Source organism: Leptonotus elevatus, chromosome 14 (genome assembly GCF_054856555.1).
Source record: "Leptonotus elevatus isolate MCC_2025b chromosome 14, RoL_Lele_1.0, whole genome shotgun sequence".
In the NCBI taxonomy this organism is placed as follows: Eukaryota; Metazoa; Chordata; class Actinopteri; order Syngnathiformes; family Syngnathidae; genus Leptonotus; species Leptonotus elevatus.
Window position 1 is genome coordinate 15,497,725 of NC_141252.1, and position 17,483 is coordinate 15,515,207.

The following is a 17,483-nucleotide window of genomic DNA, read 5'->3' on the forward strand; positions in this document are numbered from 1 at the left end:
GCCTGCATCATTGGTATTCTGGCGGCGATGTGGGTGGGGGACAAGGAAAGAAAGAGGAGGGAAATATATGGGTGCGAAACTGGGAGCCTTACACTATATATTTATTATATTTATGAAGATGTGTTTTCTAAAAAAAAAATTCAAACTGTTTTTGCTTCTTTTTCCTATAATGCCGCACAATAGGCTGAGCTTCTTGCGGCCACATGTAGAACGACAATATCAACACAAGAATCTGTTCTCGATTCCTATAGAGTCATCGTCTTGTTAACTGTAGCAACAGGAGCGTTTCCATAATGGAAGACATTTTCTCAACGTGTATTCAGCTTCCTCAGGAGCACAACTTTATTATTCACACTATCTCAACCACCCACCAGCACTTCTGAAGTCAATGAGAACGAGTGAAAAAAAAGTCAAGTTTTGGGATGGGAGAAACCCAAGGAGAGGAGAACAATGGATCTCAGTGCATTTACACGTGGGTGCTGTTAGACCACGCACACGAGCAAACAAGTGCATGTTCTTATAAATGCATGAATATACACAATACTATTGAGTCAGAGGCACCACGAGTGTCACGAGTGAATATAGTTTCCCTCAGTTATAGACATTGCATCCATCACGCTGGGCAAAAAGAAGTCAGTGCTCCTATATATTGTCTCACTTCTATACAGTACATGCATGAGCATCACGGAGTGTCTTTGAACATGTGGCTTCTGACAGGCTGCCAGCTGGGTAGTCAGTCTTACCAGTGACTCCCGTTCAATGCAAATGCTTTAACACATTTTGTTACACTGCATAGCTGGACTGAAATGCTCTATGCTGTGACAAAAAAATAAATAAGTATTGATCCTATGAACTCATTTACTTCCAAAAACGTATAAATACATTCTATTTTAAATGTTTTAAGTGTTTTTTAAAAATGTTTTTTTGTTATGTTAGAGCATACAGAAGGCTTTGATACCGCCTCTCAACTGCAACGAACGGATGAAGAAATGGTAATTATTACACAAACGACCAGCAGGTGGCAGCAGAACAAACTATATCAACCAGGGCCGTGTTGAAAAAAACCTAAATTACTCACATTTCTAAATAGATTTGTGAATAATGATGAAGCTTAGCCATGTTCTAATGCTAATTGCTGCAAAACGGAATCAGATAGAAATATACTTTTTTTTCCTGATGAAAGAAGAGTCTCTCATCTTTCTTTTGGTAGGTTCCATGTTTTTTTATGGCAATAGAACACAATATTCTGTGGGTCTTGCAAATTCAGTCAAAACCCAGTAAAACAGCTGGGAGTGAAGGGGATTGCTTGAGTGAAAATGTTGAGTTGAGTTTAATCTCTGCTGGCACATTTGGTATGTCCAATTTAAAATCCACAGTTATTTCACTTCATATAAGTTTTGGAAATTAGGGGAAAAAATATGCTGGATAGTATACATCCCACGCAAAATTGCAACTCCAGGAAATCCAGGAAAGGTTTGCGTGGCTTTTGCATGGCGCTAACCGATATAAATAAAAGATGGGGAAATTCCTTACTAACTGCAATGCCAACCAGATTCCGCCCCAGTGCGCTGGTGGTTTATGCACGTATTTAACTCATTCACTCCCAGCCATTTTCACTGAAGCAACCCCCATCGCTCCCAGCTGTTTTACTGGGTTTTGACTGAATTTGCAAGGCCCACATAATATTGTGTTCTATTGCCATAAAAAACATGGAACCTACCAAAAGAAAGATTAAAGTCTCTTCTTTCATCAGAAAAAAAAAGGTATATTTCTATCTGATTCCGTTTTGCAGCAATTAGCATTAGAATATAGCTAAGTTTCATCATTATTCACAAATATATTTGAATTGTGAGTAATTTTGGATTTTTGGTTGATATCTTATACTCTGCTGCCACCTGCTGGCCGTTTTTGTAATGATTACCATTGCTTCAACCATTCCCTTCAATTCAGAGGCTGCATCAAAGCCTTCTGTATGTTCTAGCATTAAAAAATAAAACAACATTTAAAAAAACATATAAATACGTCATTGGGAGCATGAATATTTAAAATAGAACGTATTTATAATTTTTGGGGAGCAAATGAGTTAAATGAGGTAACCAGCATATATTTGGTGCAGAAATTGCCCACCTCCATGCAAATGATGCTTATTGATAAACAGCGTCTAATTCACTAACGCCAACGCTAATTGTCACACGTTGTTTGAGTGACGCGAATAGCGTCTCCTGGAAGCTGGTGTAAAGTTGCCGCTCCTCTGAAAACATCGTCATGCCAGGGCGAGCTGCTCTCTTCCCTATACACGCAGATAACGCACTGTGCATAGGGTGCCATTCTCCATGGTGAGATAGCGAGAGTGTTGGGGGAGCATTTTGTGATGAAGACTTACAAGACATGTACCACATGAATTGTAGGTACAATATGTGGAAGGTAAGTGTTTGTTAGCTACATGGCTGGACTGGCACAAAAAAAATTTGCCCTAGGAATTTGACTTAGATCGGCCAGCCCGTTTGCTGTCCATATTATAAATGGATTAATGGGCTGCTCCCTCTAAATTGTCGGACGAATAATACAGGAATCTAATAAATCAGCCCCACATCACACCACATCAGCCCCAAAAGACTACCGGCCCACCAGGCATCTGCCCTGCATGCCAGATAGTCCTGCCCTGTTCAGCTAGAAAAAGAGCCATCCACAACTTTTTTTTGTTTTTGTTTTTTACACCATGGCCCAGTTTCACGTAAAAGCATATTTTCAGGACTTGTCTTCATGTCAATGACAAAGTGAGTAATGACACACATCTTTAGGCATTTGATGCAATACAATGCATTATTTGCATGTTTTACATTCTGTTTATTAGTAAATATTAGGCGTATCGATCCCTAAGTAATCACCTTCTACTACCTGAAGTGATATGTTTTATTTTTCAGAATAAGGTCGTCATACAGGAAGTGGGATGTTAACTGTGTAACTGTTGCTAACTTACCAGCTTTTGTTTTCATTTGATTATTGTATTGTGCTATATGTCCTGTTTTCTTGCTGATCAGTATTTGGTTATTCTTTCACTCTTAAAAATACAATACACACACTGGTACCAGAGATGGGAAAAGTGCAAACATTCTCTACTTGAGTAAAAGTACAATTACTTGTGTAAAAAATACAACTATGGTAGAAGTAAAAGTACTCACTCAAATAATTACTCAAGTAAAAGTAAAAAAGTACAGGCTCTAAAATGTACTTGATGAGTAGACGTAACAAATATTTTTATCGGATATTTCCTCCTTGAAAGATATTAGCTAATGGAGCAAAAATGGGTATACATCAGCCAGTTGACTCTCTGACTTGCCGTGCTTCGAGTCCGCAGTGTTGAGTATCACTCGCTCATGTCGCTGGTCCACTCCTCGCTGACATGATTGAACCTTCTTTCATATTATTAATATTCATATTATTGACTGGCAGTTTGCAGCGTACTTCTTATTAAATTCAAATTATCCATTGTAGTGGCAGCGCACATTGCCTTCATTATTACAGGTTGTTCTAATCTAGCCAATTGCATATTATGTGACAGTGTATTGTAGAGCCAATCACAAGCTGGGATGTAGGGAAGCGTGAACGCTTCATATGATTGGCGCATCCAGGAGACATTGGCACTGCTCTTTCTTCCAGGTCAAGTATTTTAATAGTTTTTACGCATTTAAAAACAAATGTAAAGACCTTGTTTTGAAAATGTGTTGGGTAAAAAGTACAAATACTCATGTTAAAATGTAATGGATAAAAGTAAAAAGTAGTCCAAAAAATAAATACTCAGGATAGTACTAAGTACAGATAAAAACTACTCAAGTAAAGTAACAAAGTATTTGTACTTTATTTTGAATTTGTGACGAGGGCCTTGTTTTGTTTTATTCAACTTTTTTTATTTTTTTATCTCAAAATGTGTAATAGGACATTTGATTCCAGTTAATATTTGTGTTGTTTCGAATCTTACAGTGCTATCGCATGTGATGTGACCTCACCGATTTCAATAAATGGACCTTTGACTTACTGAAAGCATTTTTTGCAGCCGTTTAGGATTTGTGACGCGGTCCCGCTGATCAACCTTGTCGTGTGGTCTTCTATATGGAATGTTGTCCTGTGGCTTTTCCAAGTCAAGGCTCTGTAACCTTGCTGCTCTGTTGCTCCTGGGGATAAGTCACTTTCCCCCTCCCTCTCTCTCTGATTCATAAACACACGCGCACTCACACAAACACGCAAACACACTTGCTATGTTGTTCGCTTTATTCCCTATCAGGGTTGTGAAGCGAATGAAGGCTTCCCAGTCTGATAATCAGCCCCACATACACATGCTGACACACACTCTCACACACTTTTTTTGCACACGCAGGGCAGCGGGAAAGAGAGAGAGAGAGAGAGAGAGAGAGAGAGAGAGAGAGAGAGAGAGAGAGAGAGAGAGAGAGAGAGAGAGAGAGAGAGAGAGAGAGAGAGAGAGAGAGAGAGAGAGAGAGAGAGAGAGAGAGAAGAGAGACTAATCAAGTAATTAAGACCCTGGCCGTCCCTTGGAAATTAAAGGAATGGTCCTTTGCGCTCTCTCACTCTCTATCTCTCACTCTGTTTCTCTTCATGCTGGTCTGATTGCTGTCTGGCTTCTCTGCTCACCTGAGTATTCCACGATGTCTCCCCAGCAGCTGACTAACAGTGCATTGTGCTGCCGATTAGCCCACTGTGGGTAATTGCAGCCATGCTTCACTCTTTGTCATTTCTCCCCACTTTCTATCCCAAAAGGGGACGAGGCAAGAAGAAGGGTAGGGATTTCGCTCGGATTATGTGCGTGCATGTGTTTTTAAATAATTTGCTCTCAAAAACGTATAAATATGTTCTATTTTAAATATTACCATGGTCCAAAAAACTTTTATTTGTTTTTTAGTTGTTTTTTTATGCGAGATGCAGCCTCTGAACTGAAGAGAACGCTTGAAGCAATGGTAGTTATTACAAAAACGGCCAGCAGTTGGCAGCCGAGTATAAGAGATCTCTCATCTTTCTTTCGGTACGTTACATGTTTTCATAGCAATAGCACAGAATATTCTGTAGGCTTGCAAAATCAGTTAAAATCCAGTAAAACAGCCGGGAGCGAAGAGGGTTGCTTCAGTGAAAATGGCTGAGAGTGAATGAGTTAAACAGCCATGCTGCATGCCACCAAGTGATACACTTGAGTTTGGCCCGCTGCAGTAGTGATGCATTACAGATGAGTTCAGTTCAGTTTTAGCATGTCAAGCCGCAGACAAGGACGTCATGTTTACGTGTCACAGCAGTGAAGTCCAGCAGGTCAAGCATATCTAGTCAGTTGCGCCTCTCACTTCCTTTTAATAGAAGAGCAGGTCAGAAAGTGTCTTTTACGTTCCTCTTCCTTATTGATAAGAGCAGGAAGGTCATAAAGAGGCAGTCCACTTCAGTACCTGACAGCTTCTTTCACCTCTGCGTCTCCGAGCATACTGCGGCCAAAGTGTATTGTGTGCAGGCACATTCTGTGCTAACAACGATTCCCCTCTCAGTTACTTTATGAGATTGCTTGATTGAAAAAGTGCTTTTAGATCTCTTTGTGGGTTCATCGGAGGGCTAGCTTGAATTTAAGATGGTAAAATAGGGGCTTTGGAGAGCAATAACAAATGTTCTGCTATCCTCTCAATGAACCCAAGATGGACTACCTTTCCACGGCTCAAGCTCGTTATAAAAATGTGTGGCCCAGAAAAGGAAACTCAAAGGACTGAGGGATGACATGAAACATTGTGATGACATTAAAAGAAACAACTTCAACTTAATTACTTTATCTTGGAACCAGTCCAAAATCAATTCTCTGATTCAGATTAGCAATGCATCTGTAAACTACTAGTCACAGCATTTTCCACGTTTTGGGCCCTATTTTCATCCTAAGCTGTAACATGGGTGGAGCTTTCTTCCATCCAGCCAGCGATTTTCTACCACTTATCCGCGGTCATGTCACAGGGGCAGCAGTGTTAGCAAGGAAGCCCCCCGCCACTTCTTTAAACTCGTACGGCGTTCCCTTACTAGCTAGGAGACATATTCTCGCCAGCGTGTCCTGGCTTGTCCCCGGAGCCTCCTGCCGGTGGGACATGCCCAGAAAACCTCACTGGGGAGGTATCGAGGAGGCATCCGAACCATCTGCCCGAGCCACCTCATCTGGTTCAATGCCCCTCGCAGATGATCAAGTTTCTCACCCTATTTCTAAGGGAGAGTCTGGACATCATGCGGCGGAAACTCAATTTGGCCACTTGTATCCGAGATCTTGTTCTTTCGATCACAACCTAGATTGTGTGACCATAGTTGAGAGTAGGAACGTAGATTGATCGGTAAATTGAGAGTTTTGCCGGTTGGCTCAGGTCCTTCTCCACCACGATAGACTGAAACAGAATCCGCACCACAGCAGACGCTGCACCGATCTGCTTATCGAGCGCCATCCTGCCCATCCGTTTCCGACTGAGGACTATGGTCTCAGATTTGGAGGTGCTGATTTTCATCCCAACCGCTTCATGCTCAGCTATGAACCGCTCCAGTGAGAGTTGGAGATTGCTGCTTGAAGAAGCCAACGGCACCACGTCATCTGCAGTAAACAGCGATGCAGTACTGAGGCCACCACACCGGACCCCCTCAACGCCTCGGCTCTACCCAGAAATTCTGTCCATTAAGGTTATGAACAGAATCAGTGACAAAGGGCAGCCTTGGCCAAGTATGAAGTCAAACTTCAAAGGAATTGAAAGAGTTGCTTCGAGGCGCAGAACAATTTCTGCTGCTTTGAAGCAGCTGGTTGCCTGTCTAAACTGAGTGATCAGGGTAAGGACCTAAGTCAGGTAGCTGAACAAGAACTTGACAATCACGTTTGTCATTCATCAGAATCCTCCTCATCCAACTTGATGAGCTTGAGAGCCCAAATGTACCAAGCTGAAGGCACCACTCATCTTGGAAATTTGAGGCTGTGTTTCAATACTAATGTACTGTACATATGTACATACTAGGGATGTTTGATACCACTTTTTGGTAGGCAAATCTTCAGCACTCGCAAATACCGATACCAAGTGCCGATACCATTAGTACTTGTGATACATAACATTTCCAAAAAAGCAATGACAGATAATTAAAAAAAAAATGACATACATATCCCGATTACAGCTAATTTCCTTATAATTTAATAAAATTAATAGCAATTTTATTTTTGTAATTTGCTGATAAAAGTCGTTTTGCATAGAGCACACAATTAAATGAATAAAAAAAAAAGAAAGATAAATAAGATGAAACAAATAATCCAGTGGCCAGTAAAAAAAAGTCCCAATCAAAATATGTGGTTACACAACTTATCTTTAAGGAAAACAGTGAAGTGCAAATAATTAAATTCAATACAATAGGACTTCAAGTAATTTAGTAATATCTACCATGTTAAGAATTCATCAAGCTGTTTAGTGTGTGATGTCGGGTTAATGACATCTTGTGTTGAAATCCATGCTTTTAATTTGGAAGGCTGCTCTGTATTTCCATTTCCTGTTTCACGTTTCTCCGTTCAAATATAATGTAGTATGTATAAGAGCTATAATTAGCATCTGCGAGGGACGTAAACGGCACCGTTCTATTTTTTACCACAACGACGTTAGCGAGGCAATTAAGCGTGCGGCAAACGTAAATGAGGCAATTTAACACGGCAAAGTTACGTGAGCTACAAACATATATGAACCACAGATATAGCTGATATTACTCGCAACAAGAGTACTTACTTATACTCAGTAACGTACATCAAAGTAGCACTGCCATAAGTAATGAAATGAACAAGTGTTACCTGATAAGGCAACAAACGAGACGGAACAAAACTTTCGTTCCCCACAGTCTTTCTGACAGTTCCTGACTGAAAAATGTCCACAAGAGCGGGGACGATACCAGGTTTGATATACGTTGCAAGTACCGATACCATGCAATGTGGCTTCTTGGCATCAGTCCTATACCTGGTATCGGTACTCGTCCATCCCTAGTACATACAAAATGAATTGATTCCATTTTACAATAATACTGTAATGTGGAAATATTGGAGAGTGCTGGGTTCGACTTCTGGGCAGATTTACATAATTACATGCACCCAATTATTGAAGATTTAGCTTAGAATCAATGCCATGTTTCTGCAAACACAAAGTTGTCTTCATGCTGGTTTGTTGTTGTTTTCTGTTGGTTTCTGCTGAATCACTATTTGTACAGTAAGAACCACTTCATTTTGAGACTGTCCCTGTGGTGGGAATTCTGAGTCAACACTCAGAGAGGCGAGATCTCCCCAAAATAGGCAAAGCATGAATCACAATACGTAATTGACCTTTTCTCTGTCCAGCGAGACCATGTTTAGGTGGAAGCTTGCGTGTAATTGTTTGCTTTGTCTCTTGTCTCAGTGGTCAAGTTATTGATTGAAGCAGTACAGTGTGAAGACAACAACATAAAGGTGCCCGTAAAGAGAATCAGGTGAACCTACTCTAATGATGTTACCGGATTTGCACGCAGGGACATGTTATAAACGCTCTAACACATTTTTGTCTGCCCCCTTTTGGTGTTTGTCTCGGACTGACAAGCACGCAAGTCAGCGGATCTTTGATATGCAATCCAGAGATACGCCAGCCCGACCCTTCAACTTGGCCAGAAATCCATCAAACACGTGGAAGTTCTCTGAAAATTGCTAGTTTCATGTGGAACATGATGACATTCAGGAGAAGAAATCATTCCTAAGTGTGTGCGTGTGCATGTGTGTTGCACGAAGAGAAGAAAGGATATAGAACAGAGAGGGAGATTTCATCTCCTCTCTGCCTATATACATATCTGCTAGAATGTAGGTCAGGCAGCTACAGTCTCTATCAGAGCCGAGGTTTGGTTGTGTGCGTGCGCGCGTGCGTGTGTGTGTGTATGTGTGTATCTCCAAACACGTCACATGAATAAAGCATTCCTGCTTGCCCCATTGTCCTCAAGTGTCGTATGTACGTTTTATTTAAATAATGGGTATGATTTCTGTGAGTTTGTGTGTTGGGGGCGCCTTAAACTCCTGTCATGTACAATATGTGTCACCAGAAATGTGACAGCAGACATCACATCTCCCCGCACGCAGCGTGGCAAACGCAGCCATTCAAAAGGGTTTTCATTGTTGTCTTAGTGCATTTTTGCGGAAGACGGAGCAGCCAGTCTTTCTTGCGGTGCGTTTCTTGGCTTTGATAGATATAGGAGGCCAGTGAAGGGCAGACATGGTGCTCCTCATTCTTCCAGGAACACATTCACACTCGTGTACAATCCTGCAACAAAAGGAGTGGATGTGAATAGCTTTGTGCACGTGTGTCTACACATGTCTGGACTGTATGTCTGTGTGTGTTTGCAGAATTGCCTGTGTGTGTGTGTGTGTCTTCAGTGTGGGTGTGCCCCCAATGCAGTTGGAGGTCTATTATTCCCTCTCTGTGCTGTGCCTGCCGCTGTCCTTGGTCCTGAAACTAGCACACAGGCGTCTCAACTCCATGACCAGAATACCTTTCACATATTGCACACAAGCCACAGCAGGTTGTATTGTATCCATTTCCATTGTCTTTCTTTCAACCGTTCTTCTTTTGTCCAAAGCCCCCACGCTCTTTTTTTTTTTTCCACACATGCACGCAAAAACACCAGGGGAATGTGGGATGTGTCCTGATTAAGAGTCAGAGAGCTGTGATTTGTCATCAGCCCCCACATGAAGACCTTCATCAGAGGACAGAGCCAACACTTACACCCTGATTATAATGACCAAGAGGCCAGGATGCCTGTGCCGTGTGCGAGAGAGTGAGAGAGTGCTAGAAACGTGTATAAGATGAAACAGTTTGGACTAAAGTATTAAGACAGCACGTCTTTAAGCCAACAGAAATGTGAGGACAAATATATGGATGGAGCAGGTCTCTATTTTATAATCATAATAGCTTATAATATTCTGTGACTTTCTATAAAGGATGTGGGTGAGTTTCAGAATTTTGTCAATTTATTTGTGAAATTAGGGGCCTTATTTTGTGCGCTCCGTGTAAAACCAGGTGCAACTTCATTTTCATGCCACAGCAAGTATAGTTGATCATGTTTGCATTAACCACATTGCGCCTTATAGGGGTGTGTTTCAATTCAGGAATATATCATTATAGGCCTCTTTACAATACATGTATGGATACAGAGGCGTCGGAATCAACATTGCACATTCATTTCATTTTCAGTTTCCCGGTTCATCTCTGAAAGCTGCTCATTGCTGTGAAGTGCGCACACAATTTTTACAGCATAGCATGGCGCTGGCGGTAAACCGGAAGTGCTGCTAACATTAAAGGAAGAAAATTGTTTTGCCATCCAGCAAAATAAAGGGATCATTTTGGTATCCATATGACTGTGTTCATAAAAATGTATGTAAAGTACAAAAATTTGTTGCGATTAATCACATTTTTCTACTTATACTTTACTAGCAGATATGTATTTGAGTAAAATCTTGCAATTATTGTAAAATCAAACATTATATATAAGTATATTTAGAATCTAAGACTGTTCCTTGAATACAAGTCCGGTAAAATACAACTGTTGAAAAAAACGATCAAAATCTTTTTTCACCTAGAAACAATTGTCAAAACTTCTTGCTTCCAGGTTTAGTTGTGCCCACAAGCAGCACACTTCAGAAGGTTTGATTTGTGAACTTGAACGGGGTATTTTGCATTGAAATGATACGCCAAAAATGTAGTAGGCTATTTGAATTTGGCTTTGTAACGTGTGCAAATGACTTGAGGGCGTCAAGCAAGTAGAACTGAAAGTAAAACTGAAAATCCATTTTTGTCCATCTTCGCACCGGTTTGCTAAGTTTGGCTGCAGGTTATAGTCCGTAACCGGAAGTAAATACAACTTAAAGTTAACTTAAAGTTAAATTAGGTTTTGTTTTTTTAAAACGCTTTAAAGAATTTAAATTAATCTCCAGAGTTGTGTAGGCCACATATTGGGATAGACGTGTATTGCGATATGTATCTGATCATGACCCCCGTATCGCCGTAATACGCATTGTATCTGAGGTTGCTGGCGATAACCAGCTCTAGCGCCTTGCTCGGCGTTCCAGCAGACCGAGCTGACGTCCCCGTGGCGCACCTGACAATTTGGTGCAGGAAAGTAGACTGTGCTCGGCGTAAAACAAGAGTATCGACATATTGTGCTTGGGAATGTCTAGTTATGTTTGTGAATTTGGTAGACCATGCTACGCCTCGATAGGCATTCTTGCGTATTCATTAGCATGCATCTAGCAATTTGGAGGCAAAAGGTAGACTCGATTTCAGACTCGCGAATACCAGGTCTAAATGGTGATGTAGGCGGTGTAACGACTTTGGTGAATTTGATCAAGGAACAGGTAGTTCTGCGGATGATTGATTAGTCGGCTGGTTTCCATTCCACAATAGCACAAAACGCAATATTCTATTTGCGCTAGTCAAGCAAGATACCAAAAGAAAGAAAACTCCACCCTTGTGCACAATTAGACTGGCTTTTTACTAGACTTGCACTGGGCATGAAAATTGGGCCCGAGAGGTCATCTATGTTAGACGAGTGGACCAGGCTCACAATATCTGCTCTAATTCATCCCAAACCAAACTCGTTAATTTTAGGATCTATTCTCTTTTGCAAGCAACTAAACACACTTACAATGTGAAACTCTCATTGTATAGTTGTCTCACGCGTTGGCTTGATTCATTAAAATTCATACGGCAGAGAGATCTGCCCAAGAATGAGAACCACAGATGTTGTCGTGCGTGTGTGTTTTTGTGACAAAAAGCAGAAATGTGACCCCCGCTGGTCCAAAGTAAAGTCCACTTAAGCATGTAACTGCCAGCACACTTTTTACATAACACACAACCGCCACTCTGCAAACTCACTCCTTTCCCACAGTAGTGTTTGTCCCAAGGGACCAATGATTGTTTTCTTTAGATCTGCTGTGAAGGGCCGTGAATGACCGTGTGGGGGGGGGGGGGGGGGGGGGGGGTGTTTGTGTGTGTGTAATGGCCAGTCTGCAGCTTCCAAACGTGGCTGTAATTTGTTTGTCTGCGCAACATCTGCGTTCCCTCAATACATTCTTTCAATTAGCAGCATCAGAGGCAACGAGACAGACAGACAGGCAGCGTCTGAGCGGCGACACATCTGTAGCCTTTCCTATCTCTGTCTTCATTTCCTGGTATCACATTTGACCTTTTTTGACAGAGAGGGACCTCTTTTCCTTACCCTCCCTCCCCATTTCCTCTGCTGTAACTTTGCGAAGGATGGAGAGCCGAGCAGAGGAATCATGGAGGCAGGCGCAGATCATTAGCTATATTTGTCCCCCACTTCCTGCGGAAGATGATAGATCTAGCTAATTACCCCATGTTGCCGAAGCCCATCGCACACGACAAGCGGTCGTCTCTGTGGTGGAAATCTGCATTGGCTCCGGCGTGCGCCGCATAGCTGATGCTATATGATTATTCATGAGCTGGAGTCAAAAGAGAGGAAGCAATATCAGATGCCTCATGTGAATGTGATTGTTGTGAAAATTATTTTAATGATGTATGTTCTCCCTCTTCTTCTTTCAATGTAGAAAATGATTCTGGAGGAGATGTGGTGAGCATTTCCTCTCCAAGTGAGCGCCAGTAGGTTACAGTGGAAGCAGAGGTCTGGAAGAAGTGTCTCAACACCAAACCATTGCAGGTAGAGTGCAAATCATTTGCTTATATCAACAAATTGCAGTATTGTAGTGTATTTTGTCAAATTTTCACAACGGCTTTGGATTCACAGATATCTCTCAAACAATAGCAATTATCCTGTGAAGAGCCATTTTTTCTTCCCCAATCTGTTATTAGAAGAAAAAAAAGTGTAATATTTCTGCTCATAAAATACAAATGAAAATGTACATGAATACATTTGTTAACCACTGTAGGATCATCTTGAGGGCATCATTCATATGGGATGGTCGCTCACTCCAATGTACAGTATGCTTGGAAGAAACACAGATACAATCCAGGTTTACATACAGTATAAGTAACCAAATACTGTAATCAAGTAAACCATTTGTGCGGTAAAAAGATGGTAATTGTTGTATGCTGAATTTTATGTAATCAAATGTAATGTAATTGAATCAAACAAAATCTTCTTTTCAGAACAAAAAGCGCATTTTTACAGTAATATTAGCGTTTCAATCTCCATCTTGTTTAAATTAAAAAAACATTTGCGTAATAATTAGAGATCATTAAATTTGTTACATGGCCAATTTACCACCTTTAAAAACACTCATCAGGCAGCCAGTGTTTTAAGTAAGGCAATTTTATTTTGCACATTTCCTACACAAGGCCTCAATGTGCTTCACACAACCAAAAGCACAACACTGGAAATAATTTACAAACAGAAGAGCTGAAGACATTTGCGAAGCAAAGAAAACAAAAGTAGCTTATTAAGTTTTTTTGAAAGAACATACATTGACATCATTTAAATACATTTACAAACAAAACATTTAAACACATTTAAAAGCAAAGGAAAGAAGATTTTTATTTTTATTTTAAGAACTTAATCAAAGATAAGGGGAAAACGCATACTCTTTAACCGTGTTTTAAAAGCATTTATTAGTGGGGCTTTCATATGTGTGCAACATAACAGCTAAAAGCTGCTTCACCATGTTTGCTTTGAAACCTGGGCGCCACTAATTGACACAAGTCTGCAGACCTCAAAGCACTACTGGATTTATATTAAATTACCATTTCCTTAAAGAGACAGGGCATTGAATTGATTGCCATCTAGTGGTAAACTAATAGAATGCAAAGACCTAAGTTGAAAGCGAGTGCACTTCAAAGCATGCTAAATATAGTGCCTCAGAGAGACTGCACTTCGCTAGCCTACCACCTATTACATCATTATTAGCTGAGTTTGTCTCCTTTAGGTATTCGTAGTAGAAAGTTTGCGGCGAAACATGTCATCCTCAGTCAGTAAACTTATGCTCGCTTGCTAATGATGATTAAAGAAATAAATGATTGCTTGTGTTTCTCAGGTGAGAGGTTCTTGTTAACTTAGCGTCACTAAGTATGTAAAGCTTAGTTATCTTTAAATTTATTCTCAGTAGACATCACACGTGATATTTATTCTGCAAGAAAAAAAAGTAGCCTTCCACTTCCGAGGATCCACATACAGTGTTTTCAAGCTCTGCATATAGTCAAATGCCACCAAAACAGAATTTCAGTCATTACAGGTAAATAGGTCGTTGCGCCGGCGTTCTGATCAGAGCACTTCATGCTCAATCCACAGCAGTGTCACCCACCAGGCCATTTTTCCACACTAGTTACAAACTCCACACCAGATTTCTGTCTCCATCTTCCTTGGTCGTTCAGCCACTCTGTCTCGTTCCCACTCAATGCCCACTCAGACGTGCAGATCTCGGCAGCCTTTCACACTAATTCAGATGCACTTAGCATCGGGTTGGCACTCGTTTGCTGTCACAAGATGATGCATGGCAGAGCTATTTGCAGAGAAATTTGATCATGCCGATGGAGGTTCGGTGGTTCTGTAGTGCTGCTCTGGATGGAATACCAATGTGCGGGTGTGAATCATGCTGTGTTTTTTTGTGCATGGGTGTGTGTGTTTGTGAGAGAGTGGGATTGGTTGCCATGTATAAAACACGTTCTCCGAAATCCTGAAGGTGAAACAAATAGAAGCCGATTACTGTGTGACATGTTTTGACAGATTTCTTTTCAAAGCACACATGGTCCTATTTTAGTCTGTGTTTCTTACCAGGTTTCATTCACAGCAATGTTTTATCCATCAAAAGCCAATTTTGTTTCTATTAAGCTCTCTGATCTCTCATCACATGTTAGTATAAGTGTTAAGATGCTACCTTCCTTTGAATTATTTGAGCAAAACTCAACTTATTAAAGTATCCAACTGTTGATAATGATCATTTTATTCTGGGTCTAATTGGCACTTGAGAAGATGGAATGTGCTTCGTCCTCATCTCGAATAAGCAGACCAACCTTCATTTTCTTAAAGAATGCAGAGAGACTGAGAAAAAAACTAAACACATTATGGAAGGTTCTCCAACATGCCAGAGAGGCAAGCATGCTTGTAGGGTCCTACTCGCACGAGGAGCCTTGAGAGAGGCAAAAGCCGCTGCTGCTGACACGATTGTTACTATTGTTTCAATAATGATACATTATGAAACATAATTCGCTGTCTCTTTGTTGGAGAAGCATTGTTTGTTCACACACGCACATTTACACCAAATACGGCCATAAACACACACTGCAGAAATCGGACACACAAGTTGGAACAGATGTTGAGGCGGGACGTGTTTTGCAAAAGTTTGACACTTTGGGACAGTATCAATTTATTCATCCATCTATGCCTCTTCTGCAACGTATCCTGGTTTTTTAATGTGAGGGGAAAAAAAATCCCAGGTAAATTCAGAGGGAAAATGCAAATTATGAGCTAGCCGTGGTAGCCGCATGCGCCGCCATGAAGCCCTACTCTACTACTATTATAATTAATTCATCAAAGTTTTACAATTTGAAATTTTACAAGAATGTTAATCATATTGCATAAACTTTGTTTAGCAGCACACAATTACTCAACATGAACCTCTGTTTGTTGAATGAAAGAATACATCTAGGGTCTGATTTACTCAGATCCCAAATACAGGGAGTCCTCGAGTTATGTCGTACGCGACGTACGTCATTTCGACTTAACGTCGCCCGTACCTCGTCCGTAGCACCTTCTTTTTCGTTAACTTCCCACAGTAATCGCGGCATTTTAAAGTTATTTAAAGATGTGTTGTTGTTATCTCCATCAACGGGCGTCCATCGAGCAGGTCGGCTCGCCATCTGGAACGTCACATTTCCGTGTTTAAGTTTTCATTAGCTCCGCTTTGCCGTCCGTCAGCAATGAATGTCCGTGCGGAAGCACGAAATATTGGTCGCGGCATCTTCCGTCTCGTGTTAATGTGATTTTTTAAATTACTTTACAAATTATTTTATGTAAATATCGACTTTTATGGTGAAATCCGACTTAAGTCGAGCGTAGGAACGTAACTCGTCCGTAACTCATCTGTAACTCGTCCGTAACTCGTCCGTAACTAGTCCGTAACTCGTCCGTAACTCGTCCGTAACTCGTCCGTAACTCGTCCGTAACTATTCCGTAACTTGTCCGTAACTCGTCCGTAACTCGTCCGTAACTCGTCCGTAACTCGTCCGTAACTATTCCGTAACTCGTCCGTAACTCGTCCGTAACTCGTCCGTAACGCGTCCGTAACTCGAGGACTCCCTGTAACAGGTGCTAAATTGCGTGGTCATCGAACAGTACGAGTGCTTTTACGATGGCCGTGTTGTAAAAGATTTACTAAGATTGCGATCTTTAAAACTAACATCCCAAAAATTGTGCTTGGCTAAATTACACATTCAGAAAAGAAATGTATTGCTTTGATCATCTTAGTGGAGCCAGCAACCAAATAAAAGCCATGCTTCTTTTGATTAATACTTCCCAAGCTGCTTTCCTGAGTTGCATTGCATTAAAAACTTAAGATGGTCCACCCGAAAAACTGCTCTGACAGAGGCCAGCACGAAACAATTGTCGGCATAGACTGAAATGACCCAGACGCAAGGAAAAGCAAGGTTCAACTCCAAAGACTCTCTGTCGAGTCATTTTTGTGATTTGTTTCTAAATACATCAAGATTGAAGATAAGAACTGAAATTATGTGCAAATACTTCTCACACTTTACTACTGAATTGCTGAATTGAATTGCATTTTCACCATCTCGGTTGTCCAGATGTTCTGGTTGAGGTGAAAATGTGGCCCCGTGACGCATTTGAGCCCCTGCCATGAGTCGACGCTCCTTAACAATATATATCTATAACAATAAAAAAAAACTATATAAGTACAACCCGAAATGTATTTTATAATTTAAATATCTATGCATGTGCAGTGCATGTAGTGATGTAACGGATGCCCCAGCCACCTCATCAGAGTGCTGGCTGGCCAGGTGCAACTCTGCGGAGGAGAAAGAAAAAAAAATCCGGGAGGATCGTTGCATTGTGCTGTTGTGGCCACAATTCTGCCAACGGCCTGCTGAATTTCAGCAGAGGCATAGGAGGGGGAAATTGTCACGGCCTGTCCGCTGGGGCTCAGAGGAAGACCCATGAGATTGTGTGCATCGCAACAGGCACGTATTTGATTGACAGCTGAAAGTCTGCATCAGCGGACTCGCCCACACAGTCAAGCAGGTGGAAGGCGGACTCTGTTTTTCATGAGGTTGGGAGGCTGCAGCATTTCATTTCATTTATTTAGACACATATTAAAAATACTTATAAAACACAACAAAACAAATGTAGTTGTAACACATTTGGGTTAAAAAAGAAGAAGAAAAGAAACAAAATAATGTCATGCCGAGGGAAACCCCCAAAAACCCTCAAGTAGTAGGGCTAGTAGGGCTCCC

At 41.1% G+C, this 17,483-nt stretch overlaps 1 protein-coding gene across 11 annotated transcripts in view; it reads left to right on the plus strand.

Moving 5' to 3' along the window:
• Positions 1–17,483, plus strand: part of myt1lb (myelin transcription factor 1-like, b) — a 139,782-nt gene that overhangs the window by 26,585 nt on the left and 95,714 nt on the right. For all 11 annotated transcript variants that reach the window (XM_086095211.1, XM_086095220.1, XM_086095221.1 and 8 more), the window contains exon 2: positions 12,614–12,723. The gene's annotated coding sequence lies outside the window, so the exon portion shown is untranslated. The remainder of the gene's footprint in view (positions 1–12,613; positions 12,724–17,483) is intronic.